Source organism: Lactuca saligna, chromosome 9 (assembly GCF_052625555.1).
Source record: "Lactuca saligna cultivar CGN05327 chromosome 9, ASM5262555v1, whole genome shotgun sequence".
NCBI lineage: Eukaryota > Viridiplantae > Streptophyta > Magnoliopsida > Asterales > Asteraceae > Lactuca > Lactuca saligna.
The window spans coordinates 40,807,153-40,817,593 of NC_136425.1; positions in this window are offsets into that span (position 1 = coordinate 40,807,153).

Here is a 10,441-nt window from a genome sequence, read left to right on the forward strand (position 1 = left end):
CTCATCTTCATCATTATTTCCCTGAATAATCAAAGCAGGAATATAGTTATCAATTTTCTTTTTCTACTTGATTTCCTCAAGCTTGCGAAGATGGTAAGCTTCACCATCTTCTCCTTCCTTCTTCTCATTCATTCGCCTCAGCATGCATTCTTTAGCCAAATGATTCTTGTCATGACAATAGTTGCATTCATAGCTTGAATCACCTGCAACTTTTTTCTCTTTATTATCTTCTTCCTTCTGAAAATTGTTCACTTTATCCTCTTTCACCTTTTCCAAACTATAGCTTCACTTCCAGTTTCAGTTTGTGTTAGAGTGAAACATTTTATTTGCGAATCTCCTAGGATTCAACACCATTAGAGCAAACTCTTCATTTAGGAGTTCACAGTCAGAAAGGTTAGACTAAACATCATCCTCAGCAACTTGTTTCCCCTTTGCAACTAGGGACAACGTACCCATGTCAGACATGACTTTCGTTTTTATTTAGTTACTTCACTTTCATGTGATTTCAAGATACCTACTAGCTTTGCCTAGGTATAATTTCTGAACTGCTCATGAGCTTTTACCGTTGAAACCACTGCCATCCACTGCGACCTTAATCCATTCATGAATGTGACCTTCTGCTCAATGATTTCTTGTCCAATCCCATGCTTCATCATCCTGCTCGGAACATGATTGTAGCGATTGAACATTTGACTCAGATTTTCATCAGTCTTTTGTGTGAAAGCACCAAATTCAGACAACAAGAGTGTTTGAGTAAAATGCTCCAGATCTGCGCCTGTTCAATAAAGCTCTTTAAGCATGTCCCATATGGCTTTAGCAGTATCATAGGAACGCACAAAAAGAAAGGTATCAACCTGGAATGTGAATCTTATGATTCTCATTGCTTTGATGTTGCTCTGCAGCTTCTCTCTCATCTTGAGGAACTTCTTTGACATCAAGAAGAAGTCGATTGAGATCGGTCTGAGTTTTAATCACCCTTCTTGTTCCAGAATAAACAAAAGCTCCAATAGCAACAGCTTTCCAAATCAAGTAACCATTATCTTCTAAACCTAGGACATAATCTTCAAAGTGAAGTGCCCAGACTTCATAATCGATGGGGAAGAGGATAGGAATCCATGTTGTACACCCAATACTACTGATGGAATTGATTTTGAGAATCTTCATGCGACATTTTAACAAGATCTTTGAAACCAGTTTAACTATCAGACGTGTAAAAACTAAGGGTAATATCGAGATCACAATGACAATGTCAAGAACACAGAGAGGACAACTGAAAAAGATCTAATATTAACAGAAACCCTAATAGCTTCTTTTAATAAAAGAGATGTGTATAGATTACACAGTCTCCTGCTATGATACCAATTGATGAGATCAAAATATAAACGATCGATAAGATTTAAATAAGTAAAGCAGTAACACAATAATAATCAAATAGATGTTGAATGATTAAAAGTCACGCCTCAGATGAACTCCATAAAGAATTTCAACTGTAGAGGCGTGCTAGGGTTTACAAGTGATTTCCAAATATAAAAACGTTAACATCGTACGGTGCATACGTGCACTATAACTACATAAACCATATTTAATAAGACGGTTGGACAGGCCCAAAACGTATACATATTGGTCTAACTACAAAACAACCCAATGATGCAACTGTTGGATTAGTGTGTAAGTCCATAACTATTTTGGTATGTACTTGACCCGATGGTGCATGGTCCTTTTGGGTTGCCTTCACCAAAGCAACTTGATTGGAGAAATAAATAAAGAGAGAGAGGTTATTATGATTTATTAACATGTTATAAGAATAATATATTAAAGGAGAAATCATATTTTCTTAATTAATATTGGTCAATAATTAATTAGGAATTAATTTTGTGATTAAGTGTAATTAATTAAACTAGAGGGGCTGAATTGTAATTATGTGATAGTTAAAAAATATGGTAATGGTTATCCTAAATATGGGTTGAACGAATTCAAGGAGATAAGGATCCTTGAAATCGTCCAAAGGATAAAGGATAAGGGTTTTCAAGGCTTATCTTATGGTTGCTTTGTGGATAAGCAACTAGATAAGGATAATGACTGAAACCCTGTTGTGTACACCTATATAAAGACCCTAAGGCCTTAGAATTCGTGTACGTCTTCCCAAGAAGTCCTAAGGACGAATTCTAATCTCTCTCCTCTCTCTTTATACCTTCTCCATTTGCTCTTGGTGTTTGTAAGCCATTAGAGGAGTGACACTTGTGACCCTAAGCATTCCAAAGTCAAATCAAGAAGATTTGGGATTGTTATTGCTACATAAAAATCAAGGTAACATCTTAAACCTAATTACATATTAATATGATTACTTGAATGCTAGAATTAGGGTTTATAGTTTTTGATTCAAAGCATGTACAATAGAGAAACCTAGATCTAAGCTTTAGGGTTTGTATGAGCACATAGGATGTCTTATGACTAAAACCCATCAGTGGTATCAGAGCCATTGGTTTGGTTTCAATTGTATGAACTTGATATATTAGGTTTTATTGCCAATAAACCCTAAGAGGCTAGGGTTTTTTGAGATTAGGGTTTGAAAACCCTAATTTGAAAGAGTTTGAATAAGATCTTCAAATCCTTTCCTTAAACCCTTAAATTTCGAAATCTATGGTTTGTTATAATCCCTTCATTTTCGAAATTTGCCTCCTCCCCAAGATAAGATCCTAATTTTTTGGGATTTGGATTATCCCATATCTTGTAATTATCCTTTAATTGTTATATATGGTAATTCAAGATCTTGCATTATCCATCCATATTTTCGAAATCTATATAGATATTTAAGGGATTAGGATAACTTAAATGTATAAATGGTAATTATCCTCATTATTTAGATAATCCCTTATGATTTAATAATTAAATTAATAGTCTAATTCAAGATAATTATTAAATCAAGAGTTTTAATATTTAAAATTTTAATTTAAATGTCATAAATTCGAAATTTTAAGATAGATTAAAACTAAATTGTTTTGAAATGTTTCAAAACTTGCCCTCAAGTTTTGGAATTTAAAAGTTGATTAAAAAGGTTTAATTAGGAGTGTTAAATTCTAAAACCCTAGTATTGTTTTGAAAAGTTCAAATCACACCCTTATGGTCTTATTAATTAATTAAGGTGTATAATTAAAAGAGATTTAATAAATCCATAAAAGTTTTGGTTTGCAATTTAATTGAATTAAAGGTATAATTATTAAATTTGACCACATAGTATTTTAAAAGTATGAAATGCACCCTATATTATATATATATAACATTAAAAGTCTAACATTATATATATGTATGAGTAAAAGTCAGTCCTACCGTTAGTAGGCCTCATTCATGAAGCTGGTCTATAAGGGGTGTTTAAGGAAATTGCCTATAAAATGGCGATTGAATGGGTATCCACTCTTACCCACCGCACTCTTGACTAGTGGAGGGTCGTTAGCCGAACGGGTAGGATAGGACGAAACCTTCCATTATAAGTATAATGAAATACAAAGTAACTAAATGTTTTTCTAATTCCCAATCTTAGTTACTTAGGCAAAAGTGAATTGATGAAATTCCATGAAATTACACTTTGTGCCCTTGCAAAGACGTTAGTGGAGCGTGTGTGGTTTACCAGCACACTAAATGGTTCTAAGCAAAGGTTGCAAAGGGTGACTCAATGTTTGTCATAGTTCGGTGGAGTGTGTGTGGTTTACCGGCACATCGAATGGGTGATTATAACATGTGAGGGCACCATGTAAGTTTGCATGGTTATTCACACCCACTTTGTGATCCTCGGCATCCCAGTCACAAACAAGAGGGGCATATCGAGATTTAAACATGCCATTGAAGGTTCAATGAATCTCAAAGGATCTAGGAGTTTTCATAGATTTAAAAACTTAAATTTCTTTTTCGTTTTTCATGGTGGAAATTAGTGAATCGTCATTCACTTACCTTCAAATATTCTGCAACTAGATTACGGCATCCCTTTTCTAGGTTGTAGCATATTGTGTTGGGTCCTAGCCTTAGTATCTCATTTGGGTGATTTACTAAGGACTCAATTTATCAACTAACTTGAATTCGTTTTTCTCCCGTTTTGTAGATGTCAAAGTTCGACAACTATGGTCTTCCCAAATCCCGTGGAACAAGCATTCCACATGAAGATGGTGTTCCACGATTCGATCGAGGAACAAGAAATCATGCTTCACTTCCTCCTCCTCCTCCAATTATTCTCCCTAACCCACACGATCAAAGGCTTGAAAATTTCAAGATCACTCAAGCCCTTTTGGCAAGTAAACATAAAGAAGGAAAGTCTGTGTATGCACACGTCATAGGGATAAAGTCACATTGATAGGTTAAGAATGTTGGGATCCGTTGTCTGTGAGGAAATGGCTGTTGATTGGATTCTTCAGTCACTTCCCAACTCATATAGTGAGTTCGTAAGAGAGTACTATATGATGAACCACGACGTAACCCTTATTGATCTCACCTATATGCTTATTGTTGCTGAATCAGCAATGGTTTGGCGCAATAGCAAAGCAAAGTTGATTGGTGAATCTGACTTCAAGACCTCTATGGATATAGACAATGGCAATGAAAGACATGCAATGATCGAAAAGTTTGATCATAAGAGAAAGGCGATGTCTGAAGTAGTTCCATGTGTTGTTCCAAAAGAGTCAATTTGCTTTTATTGCCAAGAGAAGGGGCATTGGAGACGAAGTTTCCCTATTTACCTAAGAGATCTAAGAGATGGGAGAGTCAAAAGTATGGCTACGCTTCAGGTAAAATCCACTATCTAACTCCGTTAAGCTCCTATTCATTGATTCTTAACACATGATGTGATAAGATTGCATTTAAATGTTTTGAAGGATCGGTGAAAAGAAAGGAAGCTTGATAAGAGAGCAAGATGAATCTAATCACAAGAGATGGATCTTGATCGCATGGACTTGAAGATTGGATTTTGAGCTTAGATAGTTATGATAAAGTTGTTAGAAATTTTCCTTTTACATAGTTTTCAATAGATTTTGCATTGTAAGGACAAATGTTTTTCCGCTGCTTTTATAAATAAAATAAATTTTGTATGACTTATTTATTTATTTGTTTACTTCCTTGCAATGAAATCGTTATGAAAATTGATGTTTGCATATTTCTACAACGAATGGATATGATTCTTAGTTATGTTATTTATGGGAATGTCGAGAATTTACCAAATAGGGAGAGTTTCTCATCGCCCAAAGTTTCAATTGGACTGAACTTTGGAATCACGCAACTTGGTTGCATGATGAATGAGAAATTTCATATTTGGAAATTAGACAAATTCGTTGACAAAGTGTCAAGTGAAGGACTAGGAGATCAAGTACACAAAGTTGTGTGTTGATCAAGTTCACCATAAGAGTAACAAAGATATTCGTCATGATTTACTAAAGGTTTGGTAAATATGATTATACTTACAAGATTAAGTGTAATTCTGAATTGATTAAAGGGTTTAGATCAATAGTAGAACGAATAAGAAGAATCAAGTAGGCAGAAAGATAAAAGTTTCTCCATTCTAAGAAGAAGGGAGAGTAGCTTTTATGCTTTATGATAGATCTTAATGATTAAGAACCATATCTCAATTGATCCTCTAGGTGAGTCTTAGTACAATTGTATGTTTAAGAAGAGGAATCAAGGATTGAAGAAATGGTTAAATCAAGAAGTCTATCATACTTCGTTGCAATAACAAGTCTTAAAGTTAAGATTGTGACAATGAGTGAAAAGTATTAAAAGTTTATAACATTCATCAAATGTGGAAAGTTGTGATGTCTTGAATAAGACAAGGACCGAGTAGGACCAATTTATGAAGTGTTTTGATAAAAACTACACTAACTCCTGAATATTTGATTGTCAAGAAATGGTTATTGACAAAAGAATCTTATATGTCAAGGAGTCAGTGAGAGTCTTAATGGTCTTGAAAGGTTTCAATAACAAATCAAATAAACCTTAACGATCATCACTAGCACACGAGTTGAATTTTACAACCTATCGTGTTGACAATATTTTGATTCTGTGCTGTTCCAATTGAGTTAATTATGCATGTGAGTCCTATGAGTTCTCATCTTGAATGCATAAAAGGCAAGGAACCTTAATCAATGAAAGGTACATTGATAGGAAAAGGTGAGCTGCTTAACTACTTGGAAGACGTGGTGGGTAGCTGTGCTACCATAAGGCAAGAAATCAAGATTAAGAAAGTTCGGTCCATATGAGTTTGAATTTGTTGTAAACTTTGGTTTTAACAAATTCACATGGATAGGAACACATACACCGTTAAAATCTAAGTATCATAAGATTTCCTCCTTCATGAAAATGATTGTGAGGAAATGCTTTCACTAAGAAAGATTTTAAGAAGATAATGATTGTAAAATTGCATTCTCGAATTCGATTATGGTTATGGTATCCCTTTCCATAATTTGAATTGTGAGGTTTGGCAATTAGTCTTAATTGTTAAGACACACATATGCACTATCTAAGGCAAAAGTGTATAAGTTCAAGAATCCTTGATAAAAGATTATCAAAGCACTAAGTATTAGAAACATGGACTTAATAAATTCAATAGGTATTGTCTTTCTGAAAGTTAAGATGTTTATGAATACATGTCAAAGCTAGTGGGAGCATAAGTGTTATGTTTTATAGTAATCATCATAATAGTGGGAGCATAAATGTTATGAGTGTATGATTATTATGGAAAGTTTTGCAAGTTGGCAATATTAATTATAGAAAACAAGAGTTATACCTTGCAAAGTCGTAAGGGTTGTATAGTTGTTTTTCTATAATTAAGGGAGAGAATATTATGCTACATTTCAAATCTAAAGGATTAGGTTGAGAAATGTTAATAAATTTAGTCAAAGGTACATAGTGTGTTCTTAAAATTTCGATTATGATTATGGAATTCCTTTTCACAATTCGAATTTTAAGAACATAGAAAATAAAACATTGTGCATCGTGTATAGGATCGATTGAAAATGATTTAATGTTTGACCATTCTAAAATTTTCCAAATGTCTAGCGCATTTAGAGGGAAAAGGGACTAGAATCGGTTTTGACTAAAATAATTAAACAACTATCAAAGAACAATCCAAAGTTCGACGAGGATTGGTTGCTTGTGAGTAGTTGGAAGCATGGTATTGGATGGACCATATTGACATTATTATGAATAGATAAGATTCTATTAAGAATAAGTTGTCATATGGAAAATATGGAAGCATGTCCATATTGGGAAGTAAATATTGAAAATCTATGACTAGATTAGAAACTTTTATGCAAAAGGATGTTCAAAGGAATGTACTTTGAGTGAGAGACATCATATCTAAGGAATTGTCTTGTAACAATCTACGTTAGAGGACTTTGTAATATCATTGGCAATAGTCTTTGAGACTTTGGTGCAGTGACATTACAAAAGGATCGTTGCATAAAGTGTTAGAATCTAGTATATTCTATAAGTAACAAGAATTTGATATTCTTACACTTAAGAAAATGGATTTGGAGTTGTAAAATGAGAATGATTCGAAATGTGTTCAATTTGTCTATTTAACAAAAGTAAGAACCATAGGTAAACATTGTGTGCATGCTAGGAGCATGGGACAAGTGTAATAATTCAAATAAGAAGTTGATTACCCAAAACGACAAATAATGAGTAATCGATATGGTGATAAATAAAACGTGTTTTATTTATGCTCAAAGGGTTGAGGCCATATGGGATTAGTATTATTCTTGTGTTTCACTTTGCATGTTTTGACTTCCAGAATAATTGAGTTTATTAAGAATAATCGAATTATTCAAACGGGCCATAGTCGTTCATATGTTCGAAGTAGATATGAATGAAGACTATCGTGAATTGGTGTATGGATTGTCTAAAAGAGTATTAGACATAAGCAAATGTTTGCTGCAACATTCATGAGTGCTTATGAATATGAATTTGAGCATTGGATTAAACCCACGCTCACTTGGATCACTCCATGAATTGTATCACGAGTGATTGGTGAGACGATAACATCTTATATTCTTGAAACCGAGATGTGTGAGTTGTATCTTTCTAATCGGTTGCACATTGATAATATGAAAACACACTAGTAACTTGGTGTTATAAAACATATTGTTGTGTGTGATTTGGTTAGTGAGTGCAAGCAAGCATTGTATCAAAGTTTATCCGTTCCTTTTATCCAAAGAAGGATAAAAGCGATATCTTTTGGGCCCCTCGATGGTTTAGTGATGACAAACGTAAATGCTCGGCCGGGCTAGGGCTAATTTGATTTGTTCAATTAGTCAGTCGTCATAAATAAGAACTCGAGAAGTAGTACAAAGAGAATGATTAGAAATCATATCTCATACGATATCTAGAATGGAGGAATATATGATCCCTTATCTAAGGACACGCGTATCTGATAGGATCAGAGTTGACAGCGGCTTTGGAAAGCTACGATTGCATATCAGGATCTGAAGTCATACGCATAATAGTTATTAGACTTATCCAAGTGGGAGACTGTTGGATTAGTGTCTAAGTCCATAACTATTTTGGTATCTACTTGACCCGATGGTGCATGGTCCTTTTGGGTTGCCTTCACCAAAGCAACTTGATTGGAGAAATAAATAAAGAGAGAGAGGTTATTATGATTTATTAATATGTTATAAGAATAATATATTAAAGGAGAAATCATATTTTCTTAATTAATATTGGTCAATAATTAATTAGGAATTAATTTTGTGATTAAGTGTAATTAATTAAACTAGAGGGGCTGAATTGTAATTATGTGATAGTTACAAAATATGGTAATGGTTATCCTAAATATGGGTTGAACAAATTCAAGGAGATAAGGATCCTTGAAATCGTCCAAAGGACAAAGGATAAGGGTTTTCAAGGCTTATCTTATGGTTGCTTTGTGGATAAGCAACTAGATAAGGATAATGACTGAAACCCTATTTCTACACCTATATAAAGACCCTAAGGCCTTAGAATTCGTGTACTTCTTCCCAAGAAGTCCTAAGGAAGAATTCTAATCTCTCTCCTCTCTCTTTATACCTTCTCCATTTGCTCTTGGTGTTTGTAAGCCATTAGAGGAGTGACACTTGTGACTCTAAGCATTCCAAAGTCAAATCAAGGAGATTTGGGATTGTTATTGCTACATAACAATCAAGGTAACATCTTAAACCTAATTACATATTAATATGATTACTTGAATGCTAGAATTAGGGTTTATAGTTTTTGATTCAAAGCATGTACAATAGAGAAACCTAGATCCAAGCTTTAGGGTTTGTATGAGCACATAGGATGTCTTATGACTAAAACCCATCAGCAACACCTAACACCCAACAAAGACAATGACCGAAAAAGTCGATAAACTAATTTCTGACACCACTGCATTTATGGAGGATTACCCATCTACCTACAACAACAACACCGCCTCTACAAATGCAGCTCTACAAAATTTGGTCTCCATGTTCAAAGCAGAGAAGGATAACTGACAAGATCTTCGCAAAGGCTTACAAAAGGATCACGAAACATTTCAAACCTCCATCACTTCGCAAATCACAAAAATTCAAGATGATTTGGCGATGGAGAGTAAGGTCATGGATACTCTCCCTGTGAAAATGGAGAAGGTCAAAGTGTTGGGTCAAACTAGAAAATGTTGAGAAAAAGGTCAAGGATCTGTTATCTGAGAGGGAAGTCATGCGAAGCTGCATTTCAAATGTTACATGCTTACTCTTAGATATCATTAAGACCAAGGACTCAATGATTACCTTCACAGTTTGGAATCATTTAGCTGAAAAGTTACATTCCGTATTTGCGATGCTTCACCGACTGGAGGGTGTTTCACCTCAGAACTCTGATCCGAAACAAGGGGGAGAACGTGGATTTGGAGTGTCAAGAAACAAATTGCCTAAAGCCCTAGCCACCCCATTGTCAAGAAACAACCTAAGGGCAAGGAAAAACTAATTCGTGAAGAGCCTATAATTGAAAATGACGGAGACAAGGAGCCTAATGAAGCTGAGCTTAAAATGCGGAAGGCTCGTGATGCAGAGTTGAATGAAAATCAATCTATCGTCAAGGAGGTTGAGGATAAAGAAAAGGCCGAAAAAGAAGCTCAGGCTACACTCAAAAGAAAAATGCTCTTATTTCTCAAGTGGACCCTGAAGCAAATCCAACATGATGTTATGGATTTGCCCAGCCAGTATTGGTTGGATCCGGTTGCTTCCTTTGATCTTCAAAGTTCTCAGGATTTGCAACTGGATCTACCCATTACTCCTAAGCCTTTCAAGTTTTGTGCTTTCGTGAAGGTTGTGAATGCTCCTATCATAGATAGCGGTGCTAATCACATGTTGTTCTCCTTCTACTTGAAGCACAAGAAGCCCCAATATGAAACTTGGTGTGCAAAAAAAATTGCTGTTTTGAAAGTTACTAGGCCAATCGAGACTGATAG